Here is an 18,072-nt window from a genome sequence, read left to right as displayed (position 1 = left end):
CTAGACAGGAAGGCTTATTCCCCACTTCTCTTGGTTCAGATGAGCTGGGTGGGAACTTGGAGGTGTGGCAATTTTCCCAGAACATCCTCCGTGCAGGGTGAGTGTTTACGCAGGAAGTTCCAAGTAAAGCGCTTGGATGTTGAGTCTTAGCAACCACTCTTAGAAATAATTTTAAATTAATCTTCATGGTACTATATCTCTCCTCTTATTCTGTTGTCTGTAGTAGCACCCGACAGGCTGAGGATCTATCAGCATTTTAAATGCAAATATCCTTTACCCCAGAATTATCACTTCTAGGAATCTCATCTAAAGAAATACTAGTGTGATGGACAAAGAAGCATGTAGCAATGTTCTTTGCAACTTGTGTGCAATAGCATAAAACTAGAAATAAGCAAAGTACTGGACAAGAGGGGACTGTTAGATAAAGCTTGGCATATCTGCACTAGAGTGAGGCTGATCTATGCGCACTGACATGGGAGCTTCTCTGAAACATATGGCTGAGAATAGAGAACAATCCTATTCATACAAGAAAAAAATCAGTGCCGAAATCTATGTATGTAAATGCACAGAAAAATTCTACAAGTGTGCCCGCTTAATAAATGGAGCTACCTCTAGGGAGGGCAGTGGAATTATATGTGTGGAGTACAGATGAATAATAATGGTGGTAATTAAGATGTGACATTTGTTGAGTGCCCACTCTGGGCCAGGCACTGTTGAGGGGCTTTACGTGAATTCACTTGCTCAATGCTAATAATGACCCTATGAGCTGTGATTATAATCCCCATGTTACAGATGAGGAAATAAAGGCATGACTCCAGAGGGTGCTCTATACAAGGAATACAATAGGAACTGTGGCCCTAGAATTGTTCAGCGCAGTGGGACGGTAAAGACAGGAGCCGGGCGCGGTGGCTCACGCCTGTAATCCCAGCACTTTGGGAGGCCGAGGCGGGCGGATCACGAGGTCAGGAGATTGAGACCATCCTGGCTAACACGGTGAAACCTTGTCTCTACTAAAAATACAAAAAATTAGCCGGGCGAGGTGGCGGGCGCCTGTAGTCCCAGCTACGCGGGAGGCTGAGGCAGGAGAATGGCGTGAACCCGGGCGGTGGAGCCTGCAGTGAGCCGAGATTGCGTCACTGCACTCCAGCCTGGGCGACAGAGCGAGACTCCGTCTCAAAAAAAAAAAAAAAAAAAAAAAAAAAAAAAAAGACATGAGGCGAATGCTCCTGATTTAAGTAAAAGGTGGAGTCAGACCTTGAGCTATTATGCTTGATTGCCTCTATTTTCCCCTCCTTTAAAGCCAGCTTTTACAGTAGGATTATTTTTATGTATTATATGTGTGAAACAAATAACTACATCCTGGTCTCACCTGGATATTTGTAAGGGCCTGTATCCCCACGTGGGTGAATGTGAGCCGTCCTGCCTCCTGGGCTGGGGGTGGGAGCCGCCCCAGCAGACCATGGCAATGGCACAGCAGGATGTCAACGCCAAAAGGACCCGTGGGCACATTCCTGAGCTCAGGTAAAAGGATTCCTGCGGAAACTTCAGAAATAGCTGGGGCTAATTCCAAGCCATTAGGCTGCTGTGGGCTTGCACCTTAATAATTTAGGAGTGACAAGAACTTCTTCAAGGAGTAAAAGACTATTATATAATCACACACATCTCAGGCTAAGGCCTGGGACATGAGGGATTATATAATAATGCTCTATATGAAACAAAAATAGGATTATATTATGCATTGTGCATGTGAACTGATTTTGTATTCAATATGTCATAAATGCTTGGCAGCCTTTGAAAAAAGATAAGGTAGGTACTAGCTGTCTCCTACGTGCATTGTTGGCCATCCTGCAGGTAGACTATAATTTGCTTCTCTAATCCCCTAGGGGGCACCGATGTTACTTTCTGAATCTAAACAATGTTGCAGGGACATCCTTGGCCTCCAGTGGCTTCAGTGTGTCTAACTTTCCCAAGGAGCTTGTAAACATGTAGATCCTGGGCTCACCCTGTGTAATAACTACTGCTTAATAACGAATTACCCCCAAACCTAGCAGCTTGAAACAATGACAAATGAAACAAATGAAAATGAAACAATGACAAATGAAACAAAACCTCTCACAGAGGTTTTGAGAGTCAGGAATTAGGGAGTGTCCTAGCTGGTTGCTTCTGGCTTGAGGTCTCTCAGGAGTCAAGATGTGGTTCAGACTCAACTGGGGCTGGAGGATCCATTTCCAAGGCAGCTCTCTCACAAGATCTGTGCTGGCTGTTGGCAGAATCCAGCTCCTGGACCTGCAGAATTCTCTATAGGGCTGCTTGAGTGTCCTCATGACATGGCGGCTGACTTTCCCCCACAAAGAGTGACCCAAGAGAAAGCAAGACAAGGCTTTTATGACTTAACCTCAGAGGGCGCTCTGTCACTTCTGCAATATGCCATTGCGTTAGTTAAAGAGGCCAGGCCTGTTCAAGGTGGGAGGAGACTATATAACAAGGTGGGTGTGAATACCAGGGACACAGCAGGAGGCAGGAATCACTGGGAGTCATCTTAGGAGATTCTGATTTCATAGATGTGAGTGGAATGCAGGGATCCCACCCTCCCCCCTACTTTTTTTTTTTTTTACTTTTTCTTTTTTTAGAGATGATGTCTTGCTCTGTTGCCCAGGCTGGAGTGCAGTGGCATGATTATTGCTCACTGCAGCCTTGAACTTAAGCTGGATGCCAGAGCTTAGGAGATTCTGATTTTGCAGGTGTGAGTGGAATGCAGAGATCCTGCCCCACCCCCACCACTTGCCCAGCTAATGCCCCCCTAACTTTTTTTTTTTTTTTGAGATGGAGTCTCGCTCCATTGCCCAGGCTGGAGTGCAGTGGTGTGATCTCGGCTCATTGCAACCTCTGCTTCCTGGGTTCAAGTGATCCTCCTGCCTCAGCCTCCCGAGTGGCTGGGATTACAGGTGTGTGCCACCATGCTGGCTAATTTTTGTATTTTTAGTAGAGACAGGTTTCACCATGTTGGCCAGGCTGGTCTTGAACTCCCGACCTCAGGTGATCTGTCTGCCTTGGCCTCCCAAAGTGCTGGGATTGGAGGTGTGAACCACAGCCTAATGCCCCTTGTTAACATGTGCCCAGGGTAATCTGTTGTGGGCACTCTGAGCATATATTTCAGAAGATATCTGTATATCCATGATTGTTCACATCTCTGATTTTTTTTTTTTAGGGTAAATGTCCAGAAGTGGATTTTCTAGGTGAAGGGGACACCCTAACATAATGCTATTGGTATCTTCTATCACTCCGTTCTCTAGAGAGGGGACCTCAGGCTACACTCTGGATATGGAGCCTTGAAACACCCTTCAACCACACTGAGTTGACTATGGCAATCCTGTTTGCCTGTTTTTAGGATGGGGGTTGGACAGGAAGAGGTGACTAGAATGACAGGGCAGAATATATTTTGCGTTTCTTGCCTGACATCAGCAAAGCACTGAGGTTGGTGGCAGCGGTGAAGTTGTCAACCAGAAAAATGCATTAGCTCAGCACAGATTTACTAACTCAGTCTTCAGTTCCTCTTCAAGAGGGGCTGCAAATGGGCTCCTGAAATTTGCTTGCTCTGGGATGTGGGAGTGAGGGGACAGGAATGCCACTGGTATCTTTGGTTTGTGTATACAGTGGAAGACTTTGAACAATCCCGAAAAAAACTCATTGGCCTATAAATGGACATTTACAGAAAAGACCCTGGGCAGACTTCACTTTGGAGTCACACAGACGGAAAGTTTGGGTCCCAGCTCCTCTTTGTTTGATTAGGAGAACTTGGGTGTTACTTGGTTCTCTGAGCCTTGGTTTCTTAGTCTATATAATGGAGGTAATTATTACAATGTGCGTGTATAACTTTGAGATGAAAAAAGAGTAAAAAAACCCAACTAATCACATTGGGGGTCATTTTGAAAATCAGATGATAGCTGGGGATCCTGCGGGGGCATCAGCTGTGTGTGGCCCTTCTTCTGGTATCATCTATCTGATGTATTGAGCTAGCTTTCCCGACCTCTGACTTAATGTGGTGTAGATTAGCCCCATTCCTGGCTCCCTGGGTAGGCAATTTTGTTATAGGAAAGGGATCCCAACTGACACCCCAAGAGAGGGTTCTTGGATCTCACGTAAGAAAGAATTCAGAGTGAGTCCATAGATTAAAGTGAAAGCAAGTTGATTAGGAAAGTAAAGGAATAAAAGAACGACTGCTCTGTAGACAGAGCAGCCCTGAGGGCTGCTGGTTGCCCATTTTTATGGTTGTTTCTTGATGATATGCTAAACAAGGGGTGGATTATTCATGTCTCCCCTTTTTAGACCATATAGGGTAACTGCCTGTGGTTGCCATGGCATTTGTAAACTGCCATTTGGGGCTTTCAGAGCGGGAGTATAGCAGTGAGGACGACCAGAGGTCACTCTCGTCGCCATCTTGGTTTCAGTGGGTTATAGCCAGCTTCTTTACTGCAAGCTGTTTTATCAGCAAGGTCTTTAAGATCTGTATCTTGTGCCGACCTCCTATCTCATCCTGTGACTAAGAATGCCTTAACCATCTGGGACAGCAGCCCGGTGGGTCTCAGCCTCATTTTACCCAGGTCCTATTTAAGATGGAGTTGCTCTGGTTCACACGCCTCTGACGATTTTAGCTTTGGCCAGTCAGAGGACTTATTGCATCCCAAGCCACAACAAGGTTCAGGGAAGGCACATGACTCCAGCCGATCCAATCAGAGTGAATTCCAGGACTCGTGAGAGATATCCTGATAAAGAGGCATTCTTCTTCTGCTGAGGGTCTGAGCTAGTGGGATGTAAGCCAGGAGCTGCTGTCATTTATTTTGTTATGCTGGGGGAAACATGTACCTGAGAGTGAAGCCAACAGAGACAAAAAAGAGAGAAGAACCAAATCTTGATTCTGTCTTTGGAGCACCTGGATCAAGCAGCACCTGAACTTTCAAGTTATACCAGCCAGTAAATCCCCCTTTAGGCTTAAATCAGTTTAATTTGAGTTTCTGAAACTTTCAGTCTTGCATAGTAACAAATGAGGTAAAATTTGGGGCTGTGTGAAAGCCCCAAATAGCAGCAAATTATCTGTGTTAAATTTCCATGCATTTGTTACCTTTGCTGGGAATGAGGCAAGGTTATATTTTCCTGGGTCACTCTCTGATGCCCTTGGGAAAAGGAACTATTTTTGTTCATTTTGAAAAGCTAGACATCTGGCCACTCCTAGAGACATAACATAAACTCTGTTTCTCATAGCATGAGTGTGTCTCTAGAATGGAATAGCTTCTCTGCTTACTGCTCACACTCTTCAGAAATTAACGTGTCTCTGTAATTCACGGAAAAAATATCCCAACAAAAATATCCCTGAATGAATAGAATTTATAGTTTTGGCTTTTTCTTTCATCCTTTTCTCATTAGATCATTGGCTCTTGCTACTAGCTTATATTACAATTTGATATGATAGTTGATTTAGCACAAAATTTTATGTGACAGGATAATTCATTGCAACACCATTAATTTGTGTTTTGTTTTGTTACAGGAAAAGACTCAGAATGGATGGAAGTTGTTTATAAATTCTCCTCTACTGCATACTGTTAAGAAGGGGAAAGAGGAGTGCTGTGTAGGTGGACATGCAATGTCTGTTACAAGTGGTACTCAATAAATGTTTCTTTTACTCTTTCCTCTTCTGTCTTGTTAGAACATTGCAACATAGTAGAAGAACGGTTGTCTGCAGGCAGAAGAATTCTCCCAGGGTCCATCAAAACCTACTCCATAGCCAATGACCTAAATACGAAGCCTGTGGATTCACATCAGATAAGAGGACTGGTAGATGAGAGCTTTCAGGGCTGCTGCAGGAGTGCATAGGCTCTGACTCCATTACCCATCACAGAATGTTACCATTCAAAGATCAGTGATGTACATCCTAGATAATACTGGCAGCCAGGAGCTGCAGAGCCCAGTTCCAAGAAGGCACTCGGTAATCTCAGGGAACTTGAACCATTCTGTTTGCCCTTCAGCTTGCAGCCCTTGGCTTATGGCTCAAAAGATAGGGAGACGAGTGACTTTGAGGAGTGGGGAAGAGGCAGAAACAATGAGCGAGGAGGGAGTTCCCTCAACACCAGTGTGGTAGGAGATCTGCAGATGCCTCAGTCTACTCTCTCATGGGATCCTGGGGAGGTGGCTGGACCCCCACTGGTGGTCAGGATGGGGAGGTGTGGAATGGCTGGGGTACGCTGAAAGAAGCCGGACCCTGGGTACCAGGCCCCCCAGCCTCCACAAAGATTCCTGTGGCCAAGCTTAATGGATTCTGCAGAGTTGGATTATAAACTCAACAGTAAGGTCATGGGAAACTGAAGTCCAGAGCTTATCCTTTGCTTCCTGGCCCCAAGTTAAACCTCTCAGATTCTAATGTGACCTTAGGGAGGTAGAAGGACCACCTCAAAACAGGGAGATTGATTTCTTGCCAACTCCATAGGTTGGGGGCTCAGAGTTGATTGGAAAATGAGCATGGCATTTATTACACATTTTGTTTTGCAGGTGATGTTTTGTAAACATAACTATTATTTATTAGATGTTTACTAGTGCCACACACTGAGCTGAATATGTTAACTGGCAGTATTGACTTTACCCTTCAAAGCAACCCCATGATATTAGACATTATTTGCTATAAGTAATTTACATTTTGTAGATGAGGAAACTTGAGTCTTAGAGAGATTAGGTTGCTTGCTGTAGCATATGTTGTTGATGCCCCTTCAAGCCCCACTCCTACCCCCTTGGGTTTTACCATTTCTGAGTCCACGGGCAGGACTTCCATCTCCTAGCATTGGCAGCTCTTTGCCCAAGGGCTCTCTTTGGCCACCAGATCCCCAGTACATAGGCCAGAAGTGCAAGGGGGTTAATGCCTCTGGCAGCATCCCTCAAATGATAACATATGGGAGTTGCAGTATTAATACCCCAGCACCCTTGCTGCTTGAATGAGTACCATTGAGGCAGTATTTAACATAGGTTCTCCAGCAGAATTCAGCTCCAGTGATAGCTTCCTTGATACACATCCTTTATTGGTTCCTCCTCTTCCCCACTCCCCTGTGGTGCTTCCTGAGGTCACTTTCTAAATCAACTATGTGCACTTGAACCCTTGTCTTAAAGTAAGTTTCTGAAGGATCTTGAACTAAGACACTTGCCCATGGTAAGTTGCAGAGCTGGGATCTAAATCCTGTTCTGCCTATCTCTAATGCCTGTGCACTTAGTCTTTGCACTAGAAGTTTCTTTTAAGCATGATATACCAGCATTTTGAGTGTCTGCAAGGACTCCATGATGTACAAGTTCTCTGCCACTTGGCAAGCTTGAAAGCAGTGATCTCAGATATGTGCATGTGAAGTGAGTGGGAACTACACAGACCCCTGATCTTACTTACTATGGAAGTGTCAGGGAGAGCAGCCTCCACAAGCCAATATCAGGGTGGAATTCTTCTGCTCTTTGGTGGGAGAGAGGAGGGAGGAGTGTGCTGCTCTGAGGAGGGGTCTATGTGCTGATGCTGAGTCTAGTTAGCATGCTGCTTGAGTACATCTCCTCTAAGCTGGCCATCTCTCAGCTGGGCAATAAAGTAATTTAACTAAGACTGTCTTCCAGGCTAGAGCTCCTGGAGATTGCTCCCCATTTATCATGGAGGAAAAATCGGGATCCACAGCCCCTGGCTTGCCAGCATCATCTAGGCTGCACGTCATTGATCTTTGAATGGTGAAGTTCCATGATGGGTAATGGAGACAGAGCCTGTACGCTCCAGCAGCCATAAAATCTCTTCTCAAACCAGTCCTCTGCCTGATGTGATTCCACAGGCTGTGTGTTTACTCATTGGCAATGGGGTAGGAGTTGATGGACCCTGGGAGGATTCTGCCGACAGATGCCTGCTCTGCTGATTTGTCATAATGTATCTCAACAGAGAAGGAATGGGAGGAGGGAAGAAAATGTGTTTTGAATATGACTGCAGTGGAAATTGTATGCTTGCCTACATGCAGGGATCTGCAACCTTTTTACTGTAAAGGCCCCGATAGTAAAGATTTTTGACTTTGCAGCCATATGGTCTCTGTTGCAACTATTTAATCCTGTCATTGTACCACAAAAGCAGCTATAGACAATATATAGATGAATGACTGTGGCTATGTTCCAATAAAACTTTATTTACAACAGCAGGCTGGGTTTGGCAGGCCAGCTGACTCTGGCCTACAGCACCCACCCTCTCTTATCCTCTTTCCTTATACGACCTGATTTTCATATCATCCCTCTCTTGTATCCCTTGTGCTCCTGGGAGATTGACTCCATCTTCAGTCATCAGGGGTGGATTGTGATTGGTTTAAGCCAATCAGCATTCCATTTCTCTGCCCCCAGTCCCCATCCCCTGGACAGAGTGATTGATTCATAAGTGGACAGGTGCCTGAAGTCAGCCAATCTGAGTGAATGTCAAGACTCTTCCTTGTGAGTAGGGAGAAAGGCAATTCATGTCCGTAGATTCCATGGGTTTCAAACATGAGACCTGGAGCTACTGCAGCTATTTTGTTCTCCCAAGGAAAGCCTGTTTGTGGATGAAGTCAGCCACAATGAGAAAGTAAGGATTATGAGAATTAGAAGTGAAGAGTGAGCCCTGAGACTTTCCAATTATAAATTGCTTTTAAAAATATGCCAATTTGTGGCCAGGCACAGTGGCTCACACCTGTAATCCCAGCACTCTGGGAGGCTGAGGCAGGTGAATCACTTGAGGTCAGGAGTTCGTGACCAGCCTGAACATGGTGAAACCCTGTCTCTCCTAAAAATACAAAAATTAGTCAGGCATCGTGGCGCATGCCTGTAATCCCAGCTACTCAGGAGGCTGAGGCAGGAGAATCACTGGAACCCCAGAGGTGGAGGTTGCAGTGAGCCGATATCGTGCCACTGCACTCCAGCCTGGGTGACAGAACGAGACTCTGTCTCAAAAATAATAATAATAATAATAATAATAATTACAAAAATTAGCCGGGCGTGGTGATGTACACCTGTAGTCCCAGCTACTCAGGAGGCTGAGGCAGGAGAATGGCTTGAACCTGGAAGGCAGAGGTTGCAGTGAGCTGAGATTGCGCCACTGCACTCCAGCCTGAGCGACAGAGAGATGCTTCTCAAAAAATAAAATAAAAAAAAATAGGCCAGGCACGGTGGCTCATGTCTGTAATTCCAGCACTTTGAGAGGCCGAGGTGGGCGGATCACAAGGTCAGGAGTTCGAGACCAGCCTGGCCAACATGGTGAAACCCCATCTCTACTAAAAATACACACACACAAAATTAGCTGGGCGTGGTGGCGGGCGCCTGTAATCCCAGCTACTAGGGAGGCTGAGGCAGGAGAATCGGTTGAATCTGGGAGATGGAGGTTGCAGTGAGCTGAGATCGCACCACTGCACTCCAGTCTGGGTGACAGTGCGAGACTCCATCACACACACAAAAAATAAAGTAAAATAAAAATAAATGCCATTTTGAGATGAATTTTAAGTACTTAAGAATCTTAATAGGCTTTTTTTTTGTATCTAGACATTATGCTTCACAGATAATCATCTAATAGTCATAACAACTCTATGTACAAGGCTTTCTAATCTCTGTTTAGCAGATGCTGAGACTAAGACATAAAAAGATTAAGTGGCATGGTTTGAAGTCACATAGTGGAGATGATCATGAGTGACCACCTGGAACCCCTCCTGCATTCTCATATTTCAACATTACTTCCTGCCCCTGACCACAGTGATTGATGGCTCTTGGAAGAGGCATATGATGCAAGCTGAGCCCATCAGAATCCTCCTCTGGGATTTTTCTTTCTGGAGCTGGAGGAAAAGAGTTCTTTTTCTCTGTTTGTGCATCCCCCTTTCTAGAAATCTTTTTTTTCCACCCAAATCTGCAAGATTGTAGAGGGAGCAGCCATTGTTATAGTAGAACCCTGCCTGTGGTCACAGTTGATTATTTTAAAGGAAAACACTTGACCCAAGAAAGACTAATTAGTCCTGGTTTAAAAACATATCTGTCAGAGGCGTTTGAATCAGAGCGACTCCATCTTGAGCGAGGGCTGGAAAATGAGGCTGGGACCTGCTGGGCTGCATCCTCAGAAAGTTTGGCATTCCGAGCCTCTAGATGTTTACGGTTAAGGGAACAAATTAATAATGTTTACTAACCGACCCAGACTTGGGAGTGTCCGGATATCCTGATATCTGGAGAACATAGGCATTCCTAATTTTGCTTTAAAGATTATAATATCGATTCTTGCAAAATATAGTTATTAAGAAAATTAATCCTCTATCACAAACCCTTAGAGCACATCTCCCCATATATACAAACATTGTACCTAGCGGGGATGTGTTCCTCCTCTTACTTTCAGGAACGTCCTACTCTGTCTATGGAGTAGCTGTCCTTTCACCACGTTACTTGCTTAATAAACTTGCTTTTATTTTGCGCTGCAGACTCACCCTGAATTCTTTCTTGCACGAGATCCAAGAACTGTCTGTTGGGGTCTGCGCCGGGACCACTGTTCTGTAACATATTTCTGGCGTCCACAGAAGGCACTATAGTGAGGAAACCACTGACTTTGGGTAAGTGGTGGGGTCCTGTAACGTATTCACAGGTTCTTTGATACTCCTTCCTTCAAAAGGTGAAGCTCTCCCTTTCATAAAACGTGGGCTGAACTCAGGGACTTGCTTTAAATTAATAGAATGATGGTATGTGATGTCTGAGGCTGATCATAAAAAGGATAGTTTCTGCCAGATGTTTTCTGTCTTTTAAAAAAATATTTAAATATTGATTTATTTATTATTTTCAATCCAAATCTGTTTCAGGTGATGTTCTCTCTCTCGGATCACTCCCTTCAGGTGAAGCCAACTGCCATATTGTGCAGAGGCTCCAGCCTCCCGTGGAGAGGCCCACACGGAGAGGATCTGCCATCGCCAGCAGGAGCTTTCCAGCTATGTGAGTGACTTCTTCTGGAAATGGATTCTCCAGCCCCAGTTAACAGCATTCCGATTGTTAACCAAAAAGTGACTGAGGCCATTAGAGGTTTATTTAGCCAAGGTTGAGGATGCACCCAGGAAAAACAGAAATCGGAGGAGCATCTGTGATCTCTGCTTTTCTCCAAAGGGGGCTTTGTGTGCATTCTGGTATTTAAAGGAGAAAGAGCAAGGAGTGGGAGGCGGGGGAGGAAGGGAGGGAGATATGCAATGAGGTAGATGGTTACATTCTTGTGAAGCCCTGATTAGTCTCAATAAATCTAAATTTTAGGCAGGGCACAGTGGCTCATGCCTGTAATCCCAGCACTTTGGGAGGCTGAGGCAAGTGGATCACTTGAGGCTAGGAGTTCCAGACCAGCCTGGCCAACATGGCAAAACCCTGTCTCTACTAAAAATACAAAACTTATCTGGTGTGTAGCTATAATCCCAGCTACTCAGGAGGCTGAGGCAGGAGAATCGCTTGAACCTTGGAGGTGGAGGTTGCAGTGGGCCAAGATTGCGTCATTGCACTACAGCCCGGGCAACAGAACAAGACTCTGTCTCAAAAAATCAATCAATCAATCAACATTATACATGTGAAAAGAGGGAGTAGAGGAAAAAGTCAATTATGTATTATCTCCCTCTCAGTAAATCTACATTTTACATAAGATAAACATGAAAAGAGGGACTAGAGGAAATGAGCTCATGATTTGGGTTGTGAAATTCCAGCTGTCTGTTTGGGAACAAAAGGAAGACAGTATTGGTGGCTGAATTCCCAAGCTTAACTTTCCCTTTGGCATAGTGAGTTTGGGGTCGCATAATTCTATTTTTTTTTCATAAGATGATTTCTGGCATGGGAGACACTGAACCATAACCACCCAGCTAAGCTGCCCCTGGATTCCTGACCTGCAAGACACGAAGTGAGATAATAAATGGTGTTGTTGTAAGCCTTTCCGTTTCTGGGTAATTCATTGTGCAGCAGTAGATAACTGATACCAGACCCTTCACTGAGTCTTTTGGGCTTGAAATGGAGAGAGTCAGGCTAATTTGGGATTTGGGATCTCTTGGCAGACATTATTTCCTATCATAAAGATCAGAATGCCAGGAGAAGCCAGTTTTCAAGCAAGATAGGGCAAAATGAGAGAGGGAGAGTGGGAGAGAGAAAGAGACAAGAGAATAGAGAGAGAGAAGACTGGGGTGTGTGTGTTATTTCTACCTTTTTTTGGGTGACAAAACCCGGATTTACCTTTACAGGGTAAATGATTCTTTTCCCTCTCTGTGTTCATCTGGTTCGATAGATCTGGCTGCACGCCCTAACTTCCTGGGTGATTATGTAATTTACATGGTTTTAGCACCAATATGAAGTAGTTTCTGAAGCTAGCCTCTGGGGTTTTCAGTTATCTGAGACAGTATTTCCTCCCTTTTTTTTTTTTTTTTTGCTAAACTTGGTTTGACTTGAGTCTCACAAGTGAGAGGGACTTCACTGAAACAGGAACAGAGAGAAGCAGCAGATAGAGATTAAGAAATTTCTTGAGAATGTGCAAATTCCTGGATACAGCTGTTCCCAAAACCCAGGCAAATCCTGCCTTCAATAACAACAGCCGGGCAGCAGCAACAGCAAACATTTATTGAATGCTTATAATGAATTCCACCTTTTGCTAATTTAGTTTCTCTCACTCGCAATCAAGAAAGTCTTAAAGAATACAATATCCATTGCAAAAATATCTGGAAGGGGAGATAATGTGCCCAGGGAAGCAAAATAAATCAAGGTTTACAAAAAGACAAAAGTGAAAGATCATGCAAGACCATAACTGTGTCATGTGTAAATTTCGCCTAGACCTTCTCTGTATTTAGGGCACCCTGTGACAGGGACCTCAGCCCCATGGGGAGACCTTAATGGATTGGATGCTAAGCTGATGCAGGCTTGGGGAGTTGCCAGAGAAGCCTAAGCAAGGCATACATCTAAAAGCTTTCTGAATAGTTAAAATTAGGTCCTAAATCTATCTTCTTATTAGGAATGACAGGGATGGGCCAGGCCTGGTGGCTCGCACCTGTAATCTTGCACTTTGGGAGGCTGAGGTGGGTGGATCACTTGAGATCAGGAGTTCAGTACCAGCCTGGTCAACATGGAGAAACCCCATCTCTACTAAAAATACAAAAAATTAGCCGGGCGTGGTGGTGCATGCCTGTAATCTCAGTTACTTGGGAGGCTGAGGCAGGAGAATCGTTCGAATCTGGGAGGCGGAGGTTACACGGAGCCAAGATTGCGCTATTGCACTCCAGCCTGGATGACAGAGCGAGACTCCACCTCAAAAAAAAAAAAAAAAAAAAAAAAAGAATGACAGGGATGGAAGATGGTGTTGGAAGGGGGAGGTTTTTAAATTGAGAAACCATATTCCTTATGTATTCTTTTTTTTTTCTCTTAGATTTTTTCCTTTTTTGCATAGAATACGAAGTTCAAGTTCTGTTGTTGTTCTTGTTGTTGTTTTTTTGAGACGGAGTTTCACTCTTGGTGCCCAGGTTGGAGTGCAATGGTGTGATCTTGGCTCACTGCAACCTCTGCCTCCCAGGTTCAAGTGATTCTCCTGCCTCAGCCTCCCAAGTAACTGGGATTACAGGCATGCGCCACCATGCCCAGCTAATTTTTTGTATTTTTTTTTTTTTTTAGTAGAAACAGTGTTTCTCCATGTTGATCAGGCTGATCTTGAACTCCTGACCTCAGGTGATCTGCCTGCCTCGGCCTCCCAAAATGGTGGGATTACAGGCATGAGCCATTGCGCCTGGCCTACGAAGTTCAAGTTCTACTTCCTCTCTCTCCAGAGGTGCTCACTTTTTAACAGGCTGGAGTGTGTTCTTGAAGGTTTTTTCTATGCACTTGCACACATATATATCTGCATATATGTAGTTTTGCATTTCCTTTCTTTTTTTATTTTTAACATAACAAGGGTGTTTATTTTGGGTATAAACTATCTTTCATTGAATTGTGAGATGTTTCTAAAGATCCAAGAGAAGTGGACACACCCAGAGTGGTTTATAAGCAGAATAGCTCATAATCCTGGTATGAAAAAGACCATTTCTTGAACTCACAGAACAATGTCTTTAAAATTTCATTCCTAAAAAAGTACACACTGTTCTGGATAAGAAAGTGGGAGACCTTGTGATAACCATTGTTTCTTCAAGATATTTTAGACCGTCACTGAAATATAGTATATTATTCAGAACAGAAGGTATATACATTTACTATAAATACTTATCTTGCATATACTGTGTACATATGTGGTTTTCAATAGCTTCAAGTATGCTGGAAATTTTTGACTGGCCCCTTTGGTGAACACCAGGCTATGGGCTGCATATGTGGTAGTGTCAAACCTCTGAGCCCAAGCTAAGCCATCATATCCCCGTGACCTGTATGGGTACATCCAGATGGCCTGAAGCAACTGAAGATCCACAAAAGAAGTGAAAATAGCCTTAACTGATGACATTCCACCATTGTGATTTGTTCCCACTCCACCCTAACTGATACATATATTCTCCCCCGCCCTTAAGAAGGTGCTTTGTAATATTCTCCCTGCCCTTGAGAATGTACTTTGTATGTCTATCCCAAACCTGTAAGAACTAATGATAATCCCACCATCCTTTGCTGACTCCTTTTTGGGACTCAGCCCGCCTGCACCCAGGTGAAATAAACAGCCTTGTTGCTCACAGAAAGCCTGTTTGGTAGACTCTCTCCACACGGACGCGTGTGACAGTAACTCAATTCCAGACACTCTTCTTTTTTTTTTCTTTTGAGACAGAGTCTCGCTCTGTCGCCCAGGCTGGAGTGCAGTGGCGCGATCTTGGCTCACTGCAAGCTCCGCCTCCCGGGTTCTCGCCATTCTCCTGCCTCAGCCTTCCGAGTAGCTGGGACTACAGGCGCCCGCCACCATGCCCGGCTAATTTTTTTTGTATTTTTAGTAGAGACGGGGTTTCACTGTGTTAGTCAGGATGGTCTCGATCTCCTGACCTCATGATCCACCCGTCTCGGCCTCCCAAAGTGCTGGGATTACAGGCGTGAACCACCGCGCCCGGCCCAGACACTCTTCTTTAGTTCCAGCTCGGCAGAGATCTTCTCACTGTCAGAGACGTGTGAACTAGAACAACTCCATCTTAAATAGGACCTGGGTAAAATGGGGCTGAAACCTATTGGGCTGCATTCCCAGATGGTTAGGCATTCTCAGTCACAGGATGAGACAGGAGGTCAGCTCAAGATACAGGTCAGATCTTGCTGATAAAACAGCTTGCAGTAAAGAAGCCGGCCAAAACCCACTGAAACCAAGATGGTAACGAGAATGACTTCTGGTCGTCCTCACTGCTACACTCCCACCATCACCACGACAGTTTACGAATGTCATGGCAACCCTAGAAAGTTACCCTACATGGTCTAAATAGGGGAGGCATGAATAATCCACCCCTTGTTTAGCATATCATCAAGAAATAACCATAAAATAACCCTCGGGGCTGCTGTGTTTATGGGTTAGCCCTTCTTTTGTTCCTTTACTTTCCTAATAAACTTGCTTTCACTTTAATCTATGGGCTTACCCGGAATTCCTTGTTATGCAAGATCCAAGAACCCTCTCTTGGGGTGTGGATCCGGACCTCTTTCCTGTAACATCACCATGGTTGATGATGTATGAGGGAATTATGGCTAATATGTGTTCCTTTTGCGTCTGGGTGCTGCTGTAACATAGATTCTTGGCACGTAAATAGGGCCTAGTTTAAAGACCGTTTCAACTAGGTGGTTAAGGAAATGAACTCATTTTCATCTTTGGTGAGTATTGAGTGACATCAGTATTTCCCATAGTCTTTGCTCTCTGGATACCTGAGGTATAGGAAACAACTACTTTAGAAACACATTTGGAAGCCTGGGCCACTTGAAATTGTTATACTTAAAGTTTCGGTGCTGGAAAAGAATAGCACTCAAATATAAAATTTTCTTTTTAATTCTTAGCAAGGCAAGTTAATTCTATTGCACTCTTACGGATGGAGCAATGGTGAGTGCCCACTTGGACAAGGGAGGGGATGGGGTTCTTAACCCTGACTCATGTGGCCCCTGCTGCTGTGTTGTTCCCCAATTGGCTAGGGTTAGGTCGCACAGGTTAAACTAATTCCAATTGGCTAATTTAAAGAGATAGACGCGGGGCGGGGGGAGCGGTGAGTGGTTTGGCGGGAAAAATGGTTATGCAGGGTGGAGAATGAGTTAGGGCGGATCAGGTAGCAGGTAATCAGAATGAGTCAGGGTGGAGCAGGTAATCAGAAAAGGTTGCTTTTTGAGGAAGTTTAACAGTAGAAGGCAAAGAATTGAATATACTGACATACTGATTCTTTGAAAAGAAATTTAGAACTCATATCTAACAAAATGTATTAAAAGTCTAAAGTTCACGTTCACGATTTACGATTCTGATGTTTTTTCCCCAAGACCGTTTCGTTTCTTTTTAATAATACTTATGTTATAAATGGGTCTTGTGCACACAAGGAAATCTTCATTTTTAAAGAGATATTTAATATTTCAACAGAATATTATCCGTTCCCTTGTTAATGGGCATTTAATTGTTTTCATCTTTTTTGTGTTTGTTTCAAGCACATCCTTCTCCATATATATTTGTGCATGTGTATGTCTGTAGGAAAGATGGGTCCTAGAAATAGAGTTGAGAGGGTAGAAGTTTATGCAAGTTTTGAAGTTTGATGGACTCTGCCATTGCCCTTGGAAAAAGCTGTGCCTTGTCATATTGGTGAGTTTAAGCTCCTATTACTCTCTGCATTGTCAAGACTGGGCAATATCCAGTGTCTTGTTTTTGCTAATCTGATTGGTGAAAAGATATCCTTTTGTTGTTTTAATGTGAATGAATTTCCTTTATTTTTTCAACTTTCAACAACTTCCTTTTTCTTGAATCCACTCACTGTCCCACCTCCTGCCACTGTTAGATTCCACATTTCCTTTCTTTTCCAAGTGAACCCAGCTGCCAGAATTCCTTTCAAGCTATGAGGCCTCAGGGCTGGGCTCTTCAAGGGTGTAATTAGCATAACCAAATCCCTGGCTTTAAGCCACTCACTACTTTCCTTTCAACACTGCATTTAAGGAAATTAGGAAAATGGCTTTGATCACTTTCAGGAGGTGGTGGTGGTCTGGGCCTTTCATGTTTGAGATTTCCCTAGAGGACTGGCTGCCAGTGGGTTTGGTAGAGAGAATGGGGTAAGGGTGTTGAGGGCAAGGAAGGGCTTCTTGGGACCCCAGGGACATCTTAAATTGATGGTGATTTGCAATTAAAGCCAAAGAAAGATGTGCAAGTCAGGATTAGGGGTTAAGGGTGTATGTGAGTCGGGAAATGGTGGAATAAATAATTAAAATACAAAATGCACATGTGCTAGGGAGAGCGCTGAAGACCTGAAATGTATAACCTTATGTAGTCCCCACTAAAACCCTGTGAAGTTGGTTCTAGTGTTAACCCCCTTTATAAATCTGAAAACCAAGGTTCAGAGAGTTGAATTGCTTTGATTAAGACCGCACAGCAGGTAGGTGGCTGACTAGGACTCCAACTCCTGCTGTCTTGCTCCTTCTTAAACATTGCAAATACTGCCTCCCACCTCAAGGTAATGTTGGGCTAGCCCTGTACAGCCTAAAGATGCACCTGGACATATATTACTTGATTTCACATAAACCACCGGTGAGATTGTTACTGGAAAAACCAAACTTTGTGAAATATGTGAAGAGGTTTATTCTGAGCCAATATGAGTGATCACAGCCCAGGAAACAGTCTCAAGAGGTCCTGAGAAAGTGTGCCCAAGGAGGTTGGGTTGCAGTTTGGTTTTATACATTTTAGGGAGGCAGGAGATACAGGCAAAGACAGAAATCAGTACATGGAAGGTATACAGTGGTTTGGCCTGAAAAGATCGGATGAAGTGGGGGCTTGCAGGTCATAGTTAGATTCTGAGATTTTCTTTTTTCTTTCTTTTTTTTTTTTTGAGGTGGAGTTTCACTCTTGTCGCCCAGGCTGGAGTGCAATGGCGCAATTCACTGCAACCTCCGCCTCCCGGGTTCAAGCAA

At 44.2% G+C, this 18,072-nt stretch overlaps 1 protein-coding gene across 3 annotated transcripts in view; it reads left to right on the top strand.

Moving 5' to 3' along the window:
* CMKLR1 (chemerin chemokine-like receptor 1) overlaps positions 1-18,072 on the top strand; it is a 224,620-nt gene that overhangs the window by 54,223 nt on the left and 152,325 nt on the right. The window contains exons 1-4 of one of the 3 annotated variants that reach the window (XM_063614379.1): positions 2,867-2,945; positions 5,543-5,623; positions 10,473-10,601; positions 10,845-10,974. The gene's annotated coding sequence lies outside the window, so the exon portion shown is untranslated. Of the gene's footprint in view, positions 1-2,866; positions 2,946-4,329; positions 5,624-10,472; positions 10,602-10,844; positions 10,975-18,072 lie in introns of those variants that run through there. The other 2 variants (XM_055237627.2, XM_063614378.1) reach the window with 2 other exon arrangements.

The sequence above is a fragment of the Symphalangus syndactylus genome, chromosome 13 (genome assembly GCF_028878055.3).
Source record: "Symphalangus syndactylus isolate Jambi chromosome 13, NHGRI_mSymSyn1-v2.1_pri, whole genome shotgun sequence".
Taxonomy (NCBI): domain Eukaryota; kingdom Metazoa; phylum Chordata; class Mammalia; order Primates; family Hylobatidae; genus Symphalangus; species Symphalangus syndactylus.
This window is presented reverse-complemented; position numbering and strand designations above follow the sequence as displayed.